The following is a 23,290-nucleotide window of genomic DNA, read 5'->3' on the forward strand; positions in this document are numbered from 1 at the left end:
TCCTGCCTGCTCGTGCATCAGTTAGCATCACAATTTACCACCTGCTCTTGCTTGGTCTTTATACTGCATGCATCAGCTCCCATAGCTTCAGTGAAAATTTGTTGCCATAGATCCTCCACCTTCTTCTGGAGTGGATTCCTGGCATCTTCGTTCATCCTAAACACCCATGCCCTCTTAAAGTCAAGGAGAACTCCAGGAACTTGGAGAATATAGAGTAAACCTTCAGTCAAGCAAGAAACTCCCCTCCTTATCTCCAACTTACCAAGTGCTATGGCCATATAAACAAGGACAAATGCCAGGTTACACACTATCTTATTTTTCAAAATTTTATTTTTCTTTTGACCTTTGTGCTAACAAATATATGATCTGGTTTGTACACAGACAACTAAAATGACTCCCACAGTAACAAATAGTTATTTCCTGTTTGTTAAGATGTAGTGAATTTCATTTTTTGAGTGTATTTAGACATCACTCTGCTCAGCATCTCCAAATTACTTGATGAAATTATGTATGTCATGAGGTTTCTTTATATTCTAAAATCCTTTGGACTTTTTGATTTCTTAATCATGAAACATATCTTCCAGCTTAAAAAAAATTCTGTCTTATTCCATGTCCATCTTTGCTTTAATGTTATGGTCCTTTTCAAGTTCTTTTAAAATTTATGTGTCTCTTCATTTTTTGCTGCAAATTTTGATGACTAGATTTCAATTTTTTTCAAAATAATATGGCAAATTCTCATCTTGAATACTGCATTGCGAAGTTATATGTAGTACACTGTGCCTAAAGTCTTGGTCCTTAGCATATATATGTGCCCAAATAATTGAACTATATCAGTCAGTCTAGTTCATGAATATTGGGACCTGTACAGTAACCATTAAGCATATTTTAGTGTTTTCAGTGCACCAGATATTGTGCTAGACTGGGGATATAAAACACAAATATATACCTACACACATACATACCCATATAATTCCTGCCCTCAAGGAAAGTTAATGTTAGTACAATTATGTGACACGTTATAAAGGAAGGAGTATTCATAAATCTATTTTATCTGAATGCAAAATTGGGACACTAATACACTGTTGGTGCAACTATGAACTGATTCAATTTAAAGAACAATCTGGAATTATGTCCAAGGAGTTATTTAACTGCCTATATCCTTTGACCTAGCAATGCCACTATTAGGTTTATTTCTCAAGGAGTTAAGAGAAAAAGGAAAAGAACTTACATGTTTGAAATATTTATAGCAGCTCCCTATGTGGTGGCAAAGAACTAGAAATTGAGGGGATGCTCATCAATTGGGGCATGGCTAAACAAGTTGCAGTAGTTGATTGTGATGAAATACTATTATACGTTAAGAAAAGATGAGCTAGTTAATTTTAGAAACATGGAAAGAACATGGAAAGGATTTTATGAAATCATGAAAAGTAAAAGGAGAAGAACGAAGAGAATGTTGTATATAGTAACAGCAATATTGTTCAAGGAATAATTGTGAAAGACCAAGTTATTCTAAATATTATAAATACTCAAATCAGCCTGAAAGGACCTGTGAATCTACCTCTGGGGAAAGAACTGACAAATAGAAGTATGCACAGTATAGTTTTACATATAACTATAAATCAGCATCAACTGGTTGCCTTTTCTAGTATGGGATAGGGAGGGAAGGAGAGAGAGAGGAAGACAGCTTGAAACTTAAAATGTAACCCCCCCAAAATTAAGTTAATTAAAAAATAAAAGGAAGGGCTTGAATTCATTCCTAGCTTGCAAAGTCAATTGCTAAATTTTCAGTGAGAGAATTTACATCTCCTCAATTAGCAAAAGCTAAAAATCAGGACTTGATTTATTGGTTTTTTTTTATTGTCTAAAATCTAGCCTTAAGAAAGTAGTGGAGAAGATGTTAATAATAGAGATGAAACTTTATAGTGTAAGTATCAGGTTACTAAAGAAGGGACAAAACAAACTAGCCTATTTTTTTGCTTCTGCCTTCTTTCTTTTGATATAGACCTTTGTAGATGTCAAAAGGTAGCTTGGACTTCCAAGACACATACCATTTATAGCCAGTCAAATAGTGGAGCATTTGTTATCAGAACAGTTGTGTCAGAAATAACAGCAGAGGCAGGAATATTACTTTCACCTATTAAAGCACTCAAATAACCTAAATGTATTACTATTGATGCTTTAATAGAACCCATCATATAATCAGCATTTTCTATTTTTATCAGGGAGTGTGGCAGATGATACTAGATTTGAGGTATGAAATTGACACTCTGGGTTTAGTCAACTAAAGTGTAAGTTGAAGGATTACAACAGACCAATAGGCAGGAAGAAATCAGGAATGAAAGCTTATATGAAGAGGAAGGTAACATAGTTTGGTGAGGAAACGCACCAAAGGGTATACCACTTTTTATTAACATTGCTCCTGGTTTGGATTTCTGTTGTTTTGTAGACAACAGTACTAATTTCCTTCAGAATCATAGGGCCATGGAATGTCAGAATAAGATATTTTAGAATTAATGTAACTTAAATTTCTCATTTTATAGAAAAGGAAACTGAGACCCACAGTCAACATTAAATGACTAACTAACAAGAGGGCTAAAATAATAATCCATGTTTTCTTATTGCTAGAATGATGATTTTTCAACGACATCTCTTTGAAGACAATTTCCTTATCTACGTATCCATATCTCATCTCTCTCCTGAGCTTCACTCCTCCTTCAACTGTCTGCTATATATACTTACCTAATTGTCCCATCGGCATCTCAATTCAAAGTGCCCTAAGCAGGACTCATTCTTTTTCCCTCTCAAACCTACCTCGCCTTTTAACTTCCCTGTTTCTATCAACCTCTTCTAATCACAGAGGTTAACAACCTGGATGTCATTCTTGACTCTTCATTTTCATTCAGCATCCCCCTCACCCCTACACAGAATAAGTTGTCAATAACTGTCTTTCAATGGATTGGTTGATTATATCACATTCCATTCATCTGGAACTCTTTTAAATTTGTTTAGCTGCCATTCTTGCTCAATAAGACTATAATAATTAGTTAATGAAGACATCACCCTGTGGGATGATTCTGAATTTATTTATGACCTTATATTATATTATACCTGTCTCTAATTTTCATGGAGAGAGCTACAAAATCAGAACAGGTCTTACACCTAAAGGGTTAGAAGCATATAGACCAAATTTCTTACAAAGTGGGACCTAGGACTAGTTCGGGTATGTAACTTAAGATGTGCTTCTACCTAAGGCAAAATCCTTTAAGAACTGCATAAATCCTTAGCTATAGGAAAAAGATTATTTCAGGTACAGGAAAAGCCTTAATATTCTCCTCAGTAAAATGGGATGATGATATATCAATTCTTTTAAAAAATGCTTCTATATCCCTGTTGGATTTCCCCATTTCCTTAAGCTTTACTTTATCACTATTGTATCATTTTGGGGTGGTGGGGAGTCTGGACCTACAATTTCATCCATGAAGGGAATCTCCATTTTCGAGACCTCCCTTGAGGCAGATATTCAACTCATCTGAAACTTTTAGTCTCGGACACTTGCTTGGATAACTGAGAGGGGAAATAACATGCCTATAATACATGGCTACCATATGTCATAGGTAGGATTTGGAACCAGGTCTTCTTCTAAGCCATACTGCTTCTTTATGTTTATCAATAAATTACCCAAATTACTGTGGTTGCAGCTGCCTAGTGCAAAACATTTCATTCTGATTACTTTGGCTTCAAAGTAAAATATTCAAATGGAAATAGTTTCACAATTTACTCTTGAACTGAATTGTTAACATCATTGTACTAGTTATAAATAATTGCTCTAATCTCTTTCTAGACCTTTTTAATATCCTGCTGGACTATATTAAATTTAAATTCCATCATCTGCAAGTACTCCTGCCTTATTAGCAAAACTACTTTGACACTCAGTGCTTTATGTATTTTTTCCTATAGGTCTTTTATTTCCTTGGATTTATTTGAAATTTTTATCTCTTTGACTTGAAAAAGATTTGTTTGAAAAGGACTTTTATCTCTAATTACCAATTAAAACAATGAGTATCAATATCATGCTTTTAGATTTCCTCATGCTTTAGAATCCTCTTTCTAGTAGTACTTTTTAATTTCTTTTTTTAATGAAATAATTTTCGTTATCTGGGATGGGTGGATGACGGATGAAGACTAAATTAAGGTTTCTTTTCCTACTGTGATAGAGGTTGAATAATCATCCATTGGTAGATAGGTTGCATTGCCTTTCATCTGAGACAAATATTGCTTTCAAGTGCTTTTACTTTTGATGCCATCAATTACCTTATTCAATTCAACAGCCATTTAACAAATATTTATTAAGCCTCCACTAAGCAAGATGCTATACCATGCTATACTGCTTAATAATTAACTCTTTTGCTGTCACAATTTTCTATTTTTCTTGCTCCAAACATAGTATTCAGGATAACAGGAGGTTGGAAGAAAGTAGGGACTAAAAGTTCTTTTATGAATTCAGGTTTATCTAGCAGGAAAGAGCTTTCTTTAAATGAAAACAATTATTTCCCTATCCCCCAAAGAAGTTGTGATTGATGGTGGGTGAGAAAGAGAGAGAGAAGACAGAGACAGAGACAGCGATATGGAAAGATGGAAAGAAAGAGACAGAGACAGAAAACCAGAGACATGGAGACAGACACAGAGAAAGAAGGATGGAGGGAGGGAGAGAAAGATAGAGACAGAGAGACAGAGATGGAAAGAGGCAGAAACTGTTTAATATTTGGAGTTAGTCTGAGTGGTGACATTGTTTTTCTCAAAAGAGAATAGCAAGCTCTGCAGAATTTTTGGGTAAAGAAAATAGCTGGTAGTTCAGTTTCTGCTGGGGTAGATTTCAAATGTGGCTTTCTTATTTTGTTTGATGTAGTGTGGATTCCTAATACATCAAACATACCTATAGTGAAATGTAAGCCACAATACCATGTAAATAGGTCCCTCTCCATTCACCTAAGGCAGAATGTATATTGGATAAATGGAGATTAGATTGATTTTATTAAGTTATTTCTTATAAGAAATGGAAAGACCAGAAGATATAAAGTTTTGCCTGTTGGAAAATAAAAAAGAATTGTTGAAAACATGTTTGAGTCATATTAAACATTTTTTGGACAAACAAAAATGTATAGAATATTATTTTAAAAATCTAAATAAATATCTAATGCCTTACTTCAATTTATAGATGAAGAGCTGGAAGGGATTTAGTAATTTACCTGGCCCAACTCCTTAATTTTACAGATAAGGAAACTGAGAACCAAGGAGGTTAAATGACTTGCCTAAGGTTATGAAGGTAAAAAGTAACAAAATGAAAATTTAAGTGTTCTGACTATAGATCTGGTAGTTTTCTGTATATGGTTGCCTTAAAATGTTAATACTTTGATGGATCTATTAACTTAGCAATGCATTTATTCCTTCCATTTGTGGAAACAGCAATCTATCTGTGTCTCTTCTTCCTTTCTAAACTCTCATCTATGTTCTCCTGCAGCTACTATGAAAAGTCTACTCACCTTGATGGGAGACTTCCTATCCATCTTGTGATATTATGCAAATGCCAACAGAATAATCAGCCTGTCCATTGCTTATCCCTTTATCTTGATCTATGACCGCATTTATTTCCTCATAAGTGATCATTTTTTTTTTCTGCTGCTCAGTTCATTCAGTTATACAAAATATAGTATATCTAGGCTACAAAATTTGTTTCAATGAAGTCTGACAAGAGTGAAATTAGATTATGCTACATGAACGCAGAGGGAAAAAAGGTATCCCTTTTTGCTATTATATCTAAATGTATGTAATACAATATATTGGTATTCCCATAAATATTCCTATGGTATGACCATGAATCCCCCCTCAAGAGCTCTCTATATTCCATAAGACAACCTTTAAACAATTTTCAAATAACAATTTTTTTTTATTAATCTGTCCCTTTTACTATGCCTCATTGAGCATGCATGTGTGTTGTATCAAGAAAAAATCCCAAATTAGCCATGACAGAAAATGAATTTCTTTCTGCATTTTAATTTCAATACCTCTCTGTCAGGAGGTGAATAATATCTTCCATCTGGCATTCTTTTGTACTCTTCCTTTATCCTTATGTTGGCAACATTCCAGTCTTTTAAAGTTGCCTTTCTCTAGAAAGTCATTATCATTGTGTAAAATTTTCTCCTCATTCTGTTCACTTCACTCTACGTCAGTTCATAGAAGTTTTCCCAGTTTCCTGTGAAATTGTCCATTTCATCATTTCTGATGCTACAATCATAATATTTTATTATATTCATGTAACACAATTTTAGATGTTCCTCAATAAAAGGGCACTCCCTTAAGATTCCAGTTTGGGGAAACCATAAAGAGAACTGCTACAGATATTTTTGTACATACAGATACTTTTCTGCTTTATTTCTTTTGGAGGATAGGCTTTTAATAGTATAGCTAGATCAAATGAAACATTTAATAATTATTTGGGCATAGTTCCAAACTGCTTTGGAGAGTGGCTACATGAATCCACATGTCCACTAAGATTAAACCACTTTACCTGTTTTCCCACAGACATAATAAATTTTTTTCCATTTTTTTCTTTTTTATCATTTGCCAGTCTGATAGGTTTGAGGTAGAAACTCAATATTGCTATAACTATCCATGTAATTAGCCATTCATTTTTCTAATTATTACTAACAATGATTTTTTTCCTCACATAATTACTGATAGCTTGGATTTCTTCTTTTGAGGACTGCCTACTTATGACATTTAATCATTTGTCTATTACACAATAGTTTTTGGTCTTATAAGTTTGAGTCATTCTTATTTCTTAGGTATGAGATATTTAACAGAGGAACTTGTGATAAAATTTTTTCCCCAGTAACTTGTTGTTTTTATTTATTTATTTTCTTTTTTCCTTTTTTTCTCCCCTTCTCCCAACCCCACTCTAGAGATGGTATCTATTTTGTTGGTTTTTATAAGACCATTTCCTAGTTTTATTTATTAATTAAATGCTTTTTATTCAGTTTTATTTCATTTTTATTATTTCCAATTTAGTGTTTAATAGTGCATTTTTAGTCTGTTCTGCTATTAGCTTCTGTTTTATGGATGAATTCATCCCATTCACGTTAAACGTTATAATTACTATTTGTAGCACCATAGTAGTGGGGGAACACAACCATGATCAAAAAATCAAGGAGCTAGACATCATCTTTCAAGTAATTGTCAAGGAAAAATGTCTTGATATTCTTAAACCATAGAGTAAAATAGAAATTGAAGAGATTTCTCCAACCACCTCCTGATTGAGATACCAAAATGAAAACTCTCAGGAATATTATAGCAAAATTCTGGAGCTTCCAGGTCAAGGAGAAAATATTGCAAATATTCAGAAGGAAATAATGCAAATATTGTGGAAACACAGAATAAAACAAGATATAGCAGCTACTCTATTAAAGAACCAAAGGGCTTAGAATTTGATATTCCAGAGGGTAAAGGAACTAGGACTACAACCAAGAATCTCTTTCAAGAGAAAAAAATGGACATTCAGTAAAAGAGAACTTTCAATGATAATGAAAAGACTATAGCTGAATAGAAAAATTGACTTTCAAATTTAATGCTCAAGAGAAGCATAAAAAAGTAAACAGGAAAGAGAAATTATAAGAGATTCAATCAAGTTCTTCTACTTATGTTCCTATGTGGTAAGATGATTCTTGTAACTCCTAAGGACTTTCTCATTATTAGGGAAATCAGGAATACGCATTGATATAGGGCAAGGGTATGAGTTAAATATGATGGTATGATATAATAAAAAAAAATAAAATTATGGGGTAATAAAGAGGAATGCACTGGGAGAAGGGGAAAAGGAAAGGTAGAATGGGGTAAATTATCTCACACAAAAGAGGTACAAAATAACTTTTACAGTGGAAGGGAAAGTGGGCAATGTAGGGAAAGAAATGCTTGAAATTTACTTTCATAGGAATTAACTCAAAGAGGGAATAATATGCACACCCAATTGTGTACAAATATGTGCCTTATCCTATAGGAAAGCAGAAGGGGATGCCCATCATTAGAAAAGGCTGAACAAGTTGTGGCATATGATTATGATGTAATAATATTGTGCTGTAAGAAATGATAAGCAGGATGCTCTCTGAAAAACCTGGAAAGACTTAAATGTAGTGATACAAAGTGACATGAGCAGAACTAGAAGAATACTGTACATAGTACCAGCAATGTTGTACAATGATTCTATGTAAATGACTTAACTAATCTAAGCAAAAGTGATCCAATTCCAAGACAATTCCAAACAACTTATGATGAAAACTGCTTTCCATCTACAGAGAAAGAACCGATGAAGTCTGAATGCAGATCAAAGGGTTCTTTTTTAAATTTTTTATCATTCTTGAGAGTTTTTTTTTCCTTTGGTCTGTGTTTTCTTTTACAACATGGATAATATGAAAATGTTTTGTATGACTGAATATGTATTAAATTCCTTGCTTTCTCAGTGAAACGGTAAGGGAGGGAGAGAATTCAAATCTCAAAATTTTAAACAATGAATGTTAAAAACTAATTTTACATGTAATTTGGAAGATAAAAATTTAAATAAAAAGTGTGAAAAAATTACTATTCAATGGAAGAAATTTTGCATCTACTAAGTATTTAGTAAGAAATGGTCTAGTGGTTCAAATTATTTGTCAAAAAGTTGCCATCCTTCATGGACTGGCAGATGACAAATCCCTATATTATAAGTACAGATTTCAAAGTGCCCTAAAAAGCTCAACTAAGAAACTGTACTGAAAAAGAACTGTTATCACAGACAAAGTTATCACCCATAATCACACAACAAAAATCGTAAGAACAAAGTTGTAAAATAGTTTGTCTTTAACTTTTGAAAAATCATGTCAGCAGTTTCTTTAATTTCTAAAATTGCTCTTAGTTTTTTAATCTTTTCAGTGTTACAATGACATAGTTAAGAATCCAATCATTTCACCATTTTAACGGTCCTGAGTGATTTGTTCCATTTGGGGGAGGGGACATATAGATTCCGTGGGTTATATTTTTTCCCCATACTCTGCAAAGAATCCCTGAAAAAAATCAAAATAACAAAAGATCAACATGTTCTCCCCTCCAGTCTCCCAAAATATCTAGTCATAATCATATCGTTCCATTCATCACACTAAGAAAAAATCGAAATCTTATGATTTCAACTCTTGCTTAATTTTAATTTTTTATAATAATATTGTGAAATTCTGAATGTTTTACATATAATTATTAAATATTAGTGAAAATAAATATATTCACAAAATGCTACATACTATAACACATATTTTATATATATACAGATATTTGTATATATACATATATATAGTTGAAGGATATTATCTGTCTATGTAATTATATAAATATATATGTATATTTGTATGCATGTAAGCAAATAGCATCAGAGAACTCAGCAATCAACAGTATAAGTTAAATGCCTTTAACTGCAATTATTTTCAACATTCCAAATAGTTCCTTTTTACTTCTTTAGTAAAAACTTCTTTTTAGTAAAAAAAAAGTTTGAAATGTTTCTAATATTAACATTTGCTTGAATAATTTCTTTACAATTCAAGAACTGAACATAGTTCTGCCAACGTTTTTCCAAAGGACATAGAAACTCCTTTTGCTAATACCATTTTTCTAAATTTTAGATTTTAACTTTGACAAAAATTGTTATGTATTGGCTCAATCAAGAACCTATCAGTCTATCCTCATTTTGCAATTGCTATTTTTAAGGCATATGCCAAATTGCTTTTTATTATGCACACACACATATATAATTTGGATAATGCATAATCTTACAAAATAAAAAATGCATTTGAAATATTTGCATAACATTATTTAAATAAGGTTATTATTTTGAGACATTGATCACTTTTACAAGTATGAGCAAGGGAAGAAGTGGTTCCAAATATTCCTGGAAAAATACAATTGAATTCTGAGTTGTCATGCATTTGGGTGATTTCATGTCATGTTTAGAAGTAGTAATCCAAAGCAAATTTTGCTCCAAAATTCCTAAGTGCCCTCTCCATAATGATCCATGTTATTCCCTCTAGATTAGCCCTATTACTTCTTCTGACATTACCAAGTTGCAATAACAGAACAAGACCATAAAAATCAATCAATAAATAAAATCAGCATCTATTCACTCACCCACTCTCCTCCCTGCCCCCTCCCAAAAAGACTGGTTTTTCCTCAAAAATCTAAGGGCACAAAAAGAAACTGGGCAGTATTTTTCACATTTGTTATAGTCCAAAGCCTAATTTCCACTGAGATCTCCCTAGGCTAACACTTATATTCATGGTTGTTTTGAAGATGATAATATCTCAGCGTTGCTGGTGTGCTGGTATGTCCACCATGAAAAAGAATCATTTTTTTCTAATCTTTTTATGTGATCAGCTTAAATCTTCTGTGGTAAAGGAAAGGACAAAGAGCAGATGGATGGGGAGGTGAGGGTGTTTAAAGTTAATTCAGGTAAGCATAAGGAAATGGACCCCACCCAGCAGAAAAGTTGTCTCTCTGCTACTCCAAAAGAAAGGCCCCTGACATTGCTCAGTTTTAGCATTTTTGTTATAACTCATCCAGACATAGAGCCTCAACAGAGAAAAACTGCTACACCCCTTCAACTTTGAAGAATCCAATTTTTAATAAAAAGTGAAATTTCACAGCTGAAAATGAGGGGGAGTGAAAGCCAAAGGATATTGCTAATTTATTAGACCTGTCACTTACATTTCCACTCCTACTATGACACTGTTTTAACTGTCAGTGAAGCATCAGGATGAAAGACTTTTGGAGTGTATCAAAGAAAAGAAAGTTCTTTGACATATAATGAAGGTACCTTCATTTCATGTTTTCTCAGCAGTGACTTTGAAAACTAGGTGCATTTAATATTTTGTTAATTATGTTTCTATTTTAGTGGTCATTCTTTAAATTACTAAAACATTTTCTAAACTGTCTATTTTCTTAACTTAGTACATATACTCAAGAAATATGCCATTTAGGCAGTTAAAAGCATCTAAAATTTCAAATCCATAAAATAATGTAACTGACAGCTGCATACTACAAAAAATTAACAACATACACAAATGTAATAGTCTATTGCCTTCAGAAAGGCCAATGTGTAGAAATATTAACTCATTTAGCTTCAATAAAATTATAATGAGGTTGGTGTCTTTTTGGAGGGTGAAGATTAGCATTTGTTAGGGTTTTTCTATGAAGAAATGTGGAAAAGATCCTTAATCATCAGAATGAACCTTCCAACTCACACATACTTCATCTTTTCAGCATATTACATATCACTTAAACTCTCTGTGCTTCAGTTCCCTCACTTATGAAATTATGTAATTTTAAAATAAGAGCAACCAAGTCCCTTCCTACTCTGAAATTCTATGCTTTGAAGAGTTAATGATACAAAATGATTTTTTTTATAATTCTCCCATTTTCCAAACAACACAACTATTTAACAAAGTCATTAGAATAAGATGCTGGTTACTGAAGTAATTCATCCTTCTTCTCTTCCTTCTCCATAGCTTTCCTTTGATATTTCACTATTTTATTCATGTCTAAAAAACACACATTACAAGGAATGAGCACACCAGGAAAAGCAGACCAATGTAGGACTGAAGAATACATTAAGCATCTACCATATGCAATGTGTGTGCTAGTCATAAAATTGAATAAATCAAATGACATAATTAATATCCTGAAGAAACCTGAAAAGATAGTATAAGTTCACTTAAATATATTTCCAGGAAATCTGTTTTCTTTATTTGTTTTAGCTGGGAAATATTATTTTTTTCAATCAACATTTATTAAGTACCTACTACATATCAGGTACTGTGCTTGGTGCTAAAAATAGAAATAAAAATATAAGACAATCCCTTCCCTGAAGGAACTAATATTATTAGGAAATGTAATGATCTTAGGAAAAATTTAGCCATGCTGTTTTCCAAATCAATTAATTTTAAGTGGTGAATTTTTGCTGTTATATGAAAATAATATTATAGAGAAATAAGAAAATGGTAAAAAGAAAAACTAAAAATATGTATTACTGAGTTAAAGTTTTCCCCCTCCCCTTTGAAGCCTGAAAAACTCTGTCTTTGTTTTCAACTCTCTATTTTATGCAAAATTAAGAGGATCTTCTTATTGTATCTGAAGTAGCAGTAAAAGTACAATAAGCAAATGCCTTCTGGGAAACCTTCCAGAAATAGTTAACAAGTTATTCTTGCCAATGTTAATGCTGTTAGAATCTAAATCAGGATCTGGATGTGAGGTTAATCTACACCTAGATAACACCTAAGACACTCTATGACAGATGGATATTCTTCATTAGAAAGGTTTTTTTTTTTTTTTTGGCATTACAATATGTAGAGGACAACTGTTGTTTCCAGCTGGCACAAGAGTATGACAACATAAATCCAATCAAGTGAAGTGAATAATAATGGACTTCCATTACCATGATTTTGGAAACAATGTATTTTTAATAAAATAAAAATGAAAGTAACAATAAATATGAAATACGTACATTTTAGATGATGAAGTTTTCTTTTTAAAGGAACATATTTGAGGAAACATCATTTTTTAAAAAGAATTGTGCCAGGAATTAATAAAGATAAGCTCTATAGAGATACTCTCCAGTAGCAATCACTAACCCTGAACATTTGAACAACAGGTGGACATTTGGGAAGAAGCAAAAAGGATTTAATTGAATGGTTGCCACTTGGAAATGATATTCAGAGAAAAATCACCTTATCTAGAAGGTTTAAGTACTCTGAAGGGACAGTATAACATATGCAAAAGTTAAAATCAATATAAATTTCAATTATGTGATGAAATCTACTTGGAACTAGAAATAAATAAAATCAAAATAGATCTGATCAATTAAAACCTTGGTTGTGTGAGAAAAAAATTAATACTGTGCTGTAAAAAGGAATATTTGGATGACATATATATGTATATATAATATATGTGCATATAAGTATGTTTACATATATGTACATATATGCATGCATACATATATATACACAGGGTGTTTGTGTATGTGTATGCTTGTATAAATACAAATATAACTATAACTTGTCACCTCCCCAAATTCCATTTCAGCATTCAGGAAATGCATTGTAAAATGTTATACCACTGAGACATTTGAAGAAACATGCTCAGGTCAGAAGTTTATAAGGAGTCAACACAGGGTTGAACAACTAATTCTGCTGGCATTTATCACGTCATCTTGGCCAGAGGAAATCATTGCCAGTCCAAATCCTATTACTTAGAGGTTGACAGCTTCAGGTGATATTTCCACATTGGTCTTCCTTGCCAGCTGTTAACCTTCTTATACCTGTAAATACTGAAGACCTCAACTCTTACATAAAGGACACTCATGAAGAATCTTATTCCTAAAAATCATACTGTAATTTCATCATTTGGTCAAAGTAAACCTTATTAATTTCAGTTTTGTATGTCAAAATCTATTGTATTTCCATAGAGTAGCAATTGAAGTCTCTTCTAATCTCCTTTCATTCTACCCCTTGTATCTTTGTATATACTTATTCATGTATGCAGATATCTCCCATGGAATATAAACTCCTTGATGGAGTTTATTTCATTACTGTCTTTGTAGCTCCAGCACCTAGCCAAATATTTTATCTATACCCATTGCTTAATAAATGTTTCTTAAATTAAATTCTACACCAGTGACACCCAAATGTGCTTTTTAATTCAAAATGTGTTCCCCATGGAGTTTATGTACGTGTCTATGTGAGTTGGTTTAAATGTGGTTTGTAATTGTGAGAGAAGTAGTTTACCTGTCAAATCTAAGAAGGGAAGAATTTTTCACTAAAATAGTGATAGAGAATATTATTAAATGCAAAATGGAAAATTTTGCTTATATTAAATTAAAAATTGTTATGCCCAAACAAAGTCAATGCAACCAAGAGATTAGAAGGAAAGCAGAAAGCTGGGAAACAATTTTTACAGTCAGTATGTCTGATAAAGGCCTCATTTCTCAAATATATGGAGAATTGAGTCAAATTTATAAGAATACAAATCACTCCCCACTTGATAAATGGTCAAAGGATATGAACAGGCAGTTTTCAGGTGAAGAAATTAAAGTTATCTATAACCATATGAAAAATGTTCTAAATGACATTCGATTACAGAAATACAAATTAAAACACCTCTGAGGTACCATATCACACCTTTCAGATTGATTAATATGACAGAAAGGGAAAATGATAAGTGTAGGAGAAAATGTTGGAAAATTGGAACACTAATGCATTGTTGGTGGAGCTATGAGCTGATCCAATCATTCTGGAGAGCAATTTGGAGTGATGCCTGAAGGGCTATAAAACTGTGCATACACTTTGATCCAGCAATACCACTAATAGATCTGTATCCCAAAGAGATCAAAAAAAGGGGAAAGGACCCACTTGTACAAAAATATTTATAGTAGCTCTTTTTGTAGTGGCCAAGAATTGGAAATTATGAGGATGTCCATCAAGTGGGGAATGACTGCACAAGTTGCGTATATAAATGTAGTGGTATACTATTTTGCTATAAGAAATGACAAGCAAATGGATTTCAGAAAAACCTGAAAAAGACCTATTTGAACTGATGCTGAGTGAAGTGAGCAGACCCACCAGAATATTGTACACAGCAACTATGATAGACTTAGATCTTCTCAGCAATAGAATGATCCAAGACAATTCCAAAAGACTCATGATGGAAAATACTGTCCATATTCAGAGAAAGAACTATGGAGTCTGAATGCATATGGAAACATACTATTTTCACCTTTTTTTGTTCTTTTTTCTTTCTTGTGATTCTTCTCTTTTGTTCTGATTCTCCTTTTACAACATAACTAATGTGGAAACATTTTTTAACGTGATTGTACATGTATAACTTATTTTGGGGAGGGGAGAGGAAAAAATGGAAGGAGAAAAATTTGGAACTCATAATTTTACAAAAGTGAATGTTGCAAACTCTCTTTAAATGTAATTGGAAAAAATAAAATATTATTAAGAAAAGATAAATGCAGTTTGTATGGTATTACAAATAAAAATCTCTGGAATTATCTACTCCTTTCAAACGGAGGATTTGCGTCTTGGTGGAGAGAATTAAGAGTTTAATGGCCATGGTACTGAAGTATTCCTCTCTCCTCAAAGAGAGGAAATCAGATGAGAAGTATAGATATTTTCCCACCCCATTAATACTGTTAGTCCTGGGGAGAAGGGGAAAAATTTAAATTCAAGCCATTCTTCTAATCACTGTCAGCAGACTCAGTGAGACTAAGCTGTAGCCAGAATCTTGACTCGTTTTCTACCAAATGCGAATCACACAAGTATATGACAAATACACTTACACAAGACAATAGTGAAACAAAATCAGAGAAGTTATATACATTAAAGTGTACTAAGCAATGGACCATGTGAGTGAACAGTTCCATTGGGAGTGAGTTATATCTGCTCAACTAAGAGAGAAAATCCCCAATTACATTCAAGAGAAAATTCCCCCAAACCTCTAGTGTAGCAAGCTAGTACCTAGGGATATCTCTGGGTTCCTCTCCATGTTGTCTCTTCCCAGAGTCCTTCTCTCCCTCCACAAACTTGTCCCTGAAAAGATCATAGAACAACGTGCTTCTTTTCTGCAAGGCCAAAACAAAATAAAATCTTTTTTTCCTCTCCTAAGCTCTCGCCAACTCCGTACTTCACACAGGCAGACAGCATTGAGTAATCATTCTCTCCACCAAAAAGAAGTCTTATGCAAATACCAAGGCTGGAGCCCAGGGGTTCTGTTCACAATTATGCTTATGATATCAACTCATTTTCCAAAATATAAAATTCAAATGTTAATTCAATATTGAGCACAGTATCATAATTATATTACTAATATTTCAGTGCATTGAAGATCTATAATTTTATCAGTGTGGGCACTCCCTCCACTATGCCAAATACAGTACCTCTGTATCTCAGAAGTTGCATGAATTGCTATGAGTGAAAAATTCACCACCTGATCATCAGCCTTCTAGTGAAGACTCTTTATAAATTTGTCTATGCTAGCTCTCACAGAAGCGAATATGTCACTGGGCCCATACTTGAAGACTGGTTAGCTTTGGATGATCACTGTCCAACATCTTCACTCTGGTATAACTTTGCAAAGAACTCATGACATGATGAAACATTGTAATAGGGCCTTAGAACATTGAAATGTTTCAGCTTTTTTGATCATGCAATATATTTGTTAAAATATATTAAACAGTTATGTTGAATGATAAAAAGCCTCTAAGAGTATGAAGGATATGTTGGGAAATGTGAGCAAACTAAAATATATCACTAAAATTTACAAAAATAAGTGCTTGCTGAATTGAATTGAATTCATCATTTTCTATGATTTGAGATACTCAGGTACAAAGTCACATTTCAATTTATTCAAAGTTGCTCTGCACAGTACTGCTGCACTGAGAATGTACAATTTTCTTTCTTGAGAGTCTCTTTAGTAGAAAAAAATTTTCTAAATAGACATGATCCAATTCAATTTCATTGTAAAATAATAGTATAAAAAGTGAATGGCTGACAAAATGTTAAAATCTTTTTTTTTAGAAATTTCCCTTTTAATTGATATTCTAAATGCAATTTGTATAGGTTTGGAATGCACAAACTCCCTTTATTGATTTATATCCTTATTTTAAAGTCTGCTAAAGCAGTGTCATCATCTAGATACCTTTTATGAAGTTATACAATTATTTCTCTACTGATGTGCAAAGTCTAAATAAAAGAAAAAAACATCTTAGAGAAATTTTTAAGAAAGTGAAAAACACCTTCAAGTTAATGGAATTCATTTTTAAAAGAAGGTAAAAACACTTTTAAGGTAAAAAATAAAGAAAATTTATATTTTATTCACTAAAATAAGTTTATTTTCTAATAGATAAACAATCAAATGATAAAATTTTAATGTGTAATGCAAATTATTAGCAACCAATGTTTTTAAAATGTTAAACTGCACCAGTAATAGATGAAAACTAATGTAGCACTGAGGTCTTACCTCATACACATTAAACTGGCAAAGATGATTTTAAAAATGAAACCAGTCAGTGTCAGAGGGCTTGTGAAGACAGGAACATTATGAGTCATTGATATGACTATGAATCAGTCTAATATTTTTTGAAAGCAAATTGAAATTTTGTGAGAAAATCCACTCAACTACACATACTTTGTTGAAGCAATCCAAATATTGGCCATATATCCCAAAGGAGGGCTATAATAAGTCCTAGGTATAACAAAATACTCATAGCACCACTCTTTGTGATTAAAAAAAAAAAAAGAACCTGAATTTTTGTGACTTGCCAACCTACTTGTGATATACAAATGCATTAGAATTTAGCTCACTGGATCATCATAACAACTTTGCTATATATATCTATAATAATAACTATTACTATTATCCTCACTTTACATCCAAGAAAAGTGAGACTCAGAGAGTGGCTTGCCTCTCTTCACACAGCAAGTGTTACAAGAAGTTTAATTCAATTCTCTTCTGACTCTAAAACTCCCTCTCTGCCGTACATTTCACTAGCACCTTTATTTATGGTCCTTACTTTTCCCACAAAACCAGCTCCTCCTCTTTATTTCCCTACTTCTATTAATAGAACAAGCACTCATCCAGTCACCTTAGCTGAAAACCTTGGGATTACCTTTGATTCCTCTTTTGCTCTCACTTCCCTTGAATAATAAGATGTCAATCCCTGGTTATCAGTCTATCTCTATACTTTCTTTCATATCTTTTCCTCAGCCTTTCAATTCTCACCACTACCACTCTATTTCATGCTCTCATTTTCTCTTGCCTGGGCTTTTTCAGTAGCAATAGTTTTCTTGGACTATTATCTTCCCATTTTCTAATATATCATAAATGCCAAAATAATTTGTCTATTTAATACAGATATGTTATACACATATATATTTAATACCTATATAAATGAATCCCCATTGCTCACTGAATGAAGTCCAAATTCCTTAGCCTGACATTTAAAACCTTTCTTGATTTGAACATAATCTACCTTGAAAGTCTTACCTTGTACTCCAATATCAGATTCCTGCCACAGCATGAAAGTTGGTGAAGGTTTAGCAGCAGGTAACAAGTGTCTTCCAAATTAGAGTAAGCTTGCAGTCAGGAATCCAGAAATGTCAAATTTGAGACAAAATTAAAAAAAAGATACTACCAAGATGTTGCAATTAAGTTAAACAGGAATGACAAAAGAATTGAACATGAATTTATGGACACAGACCTTGAAAAAGTAGGATAAAAGCACAAAAACAGAAACAAATTATCTGGTAATGAGAAGATTTAGTCCATATCCTCCTTTTTAGAAGAAACAAACAAAATGATAGTTATACCTAACTCAGCATCTTCAAGAAATTACCAGTCCTAGAAGCCAGAATTCTGACAGTCCTCCTTCATATACTCTGCAGCACAATCACTGGCTGTCTTTTTTATGTAACGCATTTTCCTCATCCTCTAGCCTTGCTTATACTATTTTTAAGGCTTGGAATGTCCTTTATTGCTTAACTCCTTTATCTGATATCTATTGGTTAAAATGTTATCCTTTTCTTGATTAAGACACATTGAGATTTCCAAGGAGAAGGATCTCATCACCTTTCAAGACAACCTATACTACTCTTGGACAGCTCAATTGCAAAGAGTGTTCTAACATCTCAAGGTGAAGAAGGAATCAGAACAGACCTAAACAAGGTGACTCTTTCCATCTGAAAATTATGAAGCATCTTTACTTCAGGCAGTTTTGTTTGAATAAAGTCAGGGTGACCCTGGTAAGCATTCTGCATAAAATAAATGATCACTTTGAAGCTATGTGAAGCTGTGTGTTGAATTTGTTATCACTGTCCACACTAAATGAAGCATTTAGCAACTCCAGTACTGGTGACTATATTTGGCGTTTGGAAACTGTGAGATAGACACCTAAGTGTGAAGGTTACAAATAGCACAAAATTTACCTGTAGAACTGAAAACCAATAGAGTTTAAGGAAGACTTTTTAGAAGAAGTACTTTTACAATTCCACACTTTTTAAAAAAGTATTTGATTTACAGGGATCTCTTAAGTAGAAAGAGCTAACCAAACACAAAATGATTTGTTTCATTTTTTGATAGACACAAATTAGTAAGAGTTAAGTAGCCAAACTCATTTTCATTTCTTTACAAATCCTGGATATTTACTACATCATTTATTGTTGGAATGCTGATGTTCCAATTTACCAAATTACCTACAATCTACTAGGGGGAAAAGTTAATCGAACTAGGTTAATCATCTGCCTATACAATGAACCATGAAAATATTAAGTCTCAGTGATCACAAAATGTACTACTAACTATTGTATAAAAAGAAAATGCTGTCATACCATATGGAAACATCTTGGCTATCCATGCAAGTACTCATGCAAGCTAATAAGGGGAAATATAATTATAAGCAAATAATTGAAAAATACTACAACTCCACTATGTAACACAGAAAGTAACAATGGGTTAGGAAAAGAGTAGCTTCTATGATTACTACTAATTATAATGACAAATGACATTTAGGTAGCATCTTAAAACTTTCAAAAAGCCAGGTTCTTTACAGACCAAGAGACATGTTTAAGCTAGGGACACTAACCTTTCTTCTTCATATTTTTATACAAAGTAAGGTGCTGTTGTCTTATCAATTATTCTCTATGAAAAAAACAACAGAAGGGTAAAATTCGATTCCTCTTATTATCATAGACTGGGAATACTTTTAAAAACAATTGAACTTAAAATTGTATAATCCATGTTTATAGATTTCCAGCAATACCATTTGCAGATAGGAAAGTTTGATTATTTTACAATTTTTATTTCCAGGATCTCCTTATAATCAATTTTGTTTAACAACACTATATTCAAATATTTCTATTAACAGAATGCTTCAACTGAGCTCCCAAACTATTAATAACATTGAGGTTCTTGCCTCTGTATTTCATGTTTCTTTTTTCCACATTTATACAGTTATACAAGGTGAGTTTTTAATTTTCTTTCTTCCTTATTGCCATTCTAATTAGCATAGCACTCTCTGTACTTTTTTATTCTTTGCTTCCTCATTCTTTTTTGTGAGAACCAAGTCTCTTTCCAGGAAGACTGGCATAAATTCCATGTCTTCTGTGTGTTGTGCCTGAATATAAATGATTTGAGGTCAACAGCAGACCAGGCTCCAAGATATATGAGTTTTCAGCATAATTTTCCCTCTTTCACTAGCAAGTGCCTGTTTTAATATCTTTTATTTATACCCTTTGTGACTATGTGAATTATAGCCCTCTGATCTCTACCAGTCAGTTCTTTCCATTACCATAGCGACACCTGGAGAGGCTCAGACACAGGCTTCTTGAGTTGAACACTGTCTTCAGTGAGGAGTGAATGTCAATGACACTTTGCTATCTTTCCTACTAGGCTCTGAAGGGCAAAATGACCTTTCTGCCCTAACAACAACAATAGATCTTGAGGTGTAGAAGGCATCACGGTCAAATGCATTCATCTTTGAAGCCTGACCATCAGTTTTAAGACAACCTTTTACATTCCTAGAGAAAATGACTTTATGTTAAGTCATGACAAACTCAAAGGAGACTCTCAGGGTAAACCCTGTAGCCTGTGGCAGAAAGGAAAAGAGACTAAGTTGAAGTATCAGAGGCAAGACAAGAACTTGAAGCCAAAAGGTAGCATTCCCTACCAAGAGTTCTAATTTTTAACACTGTTGTCCTTGACCTAGAGCATACAAAACTGAAAGGGGGAAAATCTGTATGAAATCTTGGCTTTCATGCAAGCCAGTGCAGAATAATGCCTCTAAAGTAATTTCAAAGTGAAAAGAAGAAAGCAATAAGCACAGTGGTTGGTAGATTGGAGACTGTGGGAATACTGTGTTCAAAGCAAAGCCTTCTTACCCAAATGAAGAGGAATGAGGGAACAGCAGTCTTGACAGAAGTGCCATAGTGTAGCCAGATCTGTTTTGACTCAGCTTATTTTCCCCATCACTGAGAAGGGGCAGCTGTGATATCAATCACAGTCAGATCATTTTTTCTCCGTTAAATAGACAAGTTGTCAGGTAGGTAACTAAATGTATGTTATGCTCCAACAATGTCACTTAGGGAAAGAATCAACACTCTGAGTGTGACTTTCACAATACAACATTTCATTACGGAGTCTGTAGCAGTTTCAAATGAAGCTCTGAGGGCAATTTCCCAGCAGCCATTCACTGAAGTCAACATCAGTTGAACTTAGCCAAAAGGAAAAGTGTATTACTTCAACAAAAAGTCGGAGGTGATTGAAAGACCAGGTTTCCCTAGCAGCCAACTTATTTACAAATAATCCATTTATATATAGAGCTTTTTGCAAAATACTAACACACTGGATGAATTCAATATCTGATATCCAAGTCTCACAAACATTATTTCATAAGTTGAGCAAATGGGTATCATGTATATGAAATAAGTCTTAAAAATCATACTAATAATTATGATGCTTTGAGAAACTTTTTGGAAGGTTTGGATCAGGTCATGGTGGGTTGACCTTATTAGAATCACTTGGGAAATTTTCACTTGATTTGTTTAATGTGTGATTCAATTAACAGAGGAATCTCTGCTACGTTTTCGTTTACCTGAAGTAGACACTGAGGAAGTCCTGAAGGTTAAAAGGCTAGAAGGTGTCTCTTTTTTCTTTTCTTTATCAAGGATCCTTCCTGGAGCTACTGCCATACCTATAGCCATGTGCGCCTTTCTGTTGACAATCTTTCCACTAGTAAGAGGGATTGGTATCAGTAGAGGGAGGCTGCTGTTGAAAGTGGCAAGGCCATTCTTGGCCTTAACACCAATCCAGAGATGGCATGTCTTCTAGAGACCCCAATCCACATGAGCATCCTTTTAAAAGTGACAGCTAGCAGTAGCCACTTTGTTGACAGACTATGTCACCCTAATTCCCAGAAAGTTCTAAAAGCTATTATAGACATGAAAAATGCTACAATTGAAAACAACAGAAAACCAACCTTTGTTTTAGGAATAATTTCAAGACTCATGTCTGCTTCAGCAAGAAACTTCAAGCACAGAGCTAAAAACTGAATGTGTAGTGGTGTTGGGAATTCTTGTTATTGGTACTAAAAACAATGTCTAGTCTCTCCTGGACTGCCATATCATTCCTGCCTTGCTGCAAGGATTACTATCACAGGGTTTGAAGTTCATTGAAGCTTGCCTTAGATGCCTTCGTACCATTTTTAGCATACATTTTACATATCCATTTTTACCTCAGAGGAGATACTTTATATGGATGTTACAGTTATTCCCCATCTCATGGAACTTTTAGGTAGATCTATTACATACAAGAATACAACCATCAGATCTTCTCTCATTGCTACAAAGCACCAGATCATCAAACAATTTTATTTAACCATGGAGCAGTACAGAATATTGTTCATCTGCTAACTTGTATCATACAAAGTTCAAATGCAAGAACTGAAATGCTTCTCAGTTCTAGCCTTTGAAACCTCCAGTATCCATTGCCCTTGTAAATGTTTTGGTTGATGGAGAATTATTACCCCAGATTTTCATGAAGATGTTACAGAGAGATAAGGTTATTAAGATGCAGCTCACGTCAGCAAAATGCTTGACATATATGTGCAGAGCTGCAGCAATTCAGGCAGATGACAATTGTATTATACTAAAGACTTTACCTTGTTTGGTTCAAATGTGCAGAGAGGAGAGATTTCTAGAGGAACTGAATTACTTGCCTATCTGATTGAACCAGATGTTTAACTACAAAGTATGGCTAGCATAAAAGATCACCTAATTGCAGAGTTTGCTGATTGCTTCAAGTATCCCAGTTCAGTCAGTGCAATCACTGATATCAAAAGGCTTGACCATGATTTATAGCATGTTCATGAACTTCACCAGGCTGCTTTCAAGCTTTATGCCTCCCTTGGAGCTAATAATGAAGTAGATGAGTCTGGGACAGGGGCATCCCCCAATCCTGACAGCCAGCAGGCAAGGAGTGACGTCACTGAAAAGCATGCTGAAGAGCACTGACAGTGACTGGCTATAATAAAACAGAGCAACTGAAAGTATAATTGAAGAATGAATAGGGTCTAGATGTCAGTTTTTTTGGTTTATTTTGTTTTTAAAAATGTAGTCTGACACAAACATGCTGGAATGACAAATAACTGGTATAGTTTTATATGACATTAATATGG

General features: G+C 33.5%; 1 long non-coding RNA gene and 1 pseudogene across 2 annotated transcripts in view; both read left to right on the plus strand.

Moving 5' to 3' along the window:
- Positions 1–23,290, plus strand: part of LOC140529584 (uncharacterized) — a 244,176-nt gene that overhangs the window by 96,828 nt on the left and 124,058 nt on the right. The window lies entirely within an intron of this gene.
- On the plus strand, positions 21,930–23,142 carry LOC140521998 (armadillo repeat-containing protein 8 pseudogene; annotated as a pseudogene).

Source organism: Notamacropus eugenii, chromosome 2 (genome assembly GCF_028372415.1).
Source record: "Notamacropus eugenii isolate mMacEug1 chromosome 2, mMacEug1.pri_v2, whole genome shotgun sequence".
NCBI classification, from domain to species: domain Eukaryota; kingdom Metazoa; phylum Chordata; class Mammalia; order Diprotodontia; family Macropodidae; genus Notamacropus; species Notamacropus eugenii.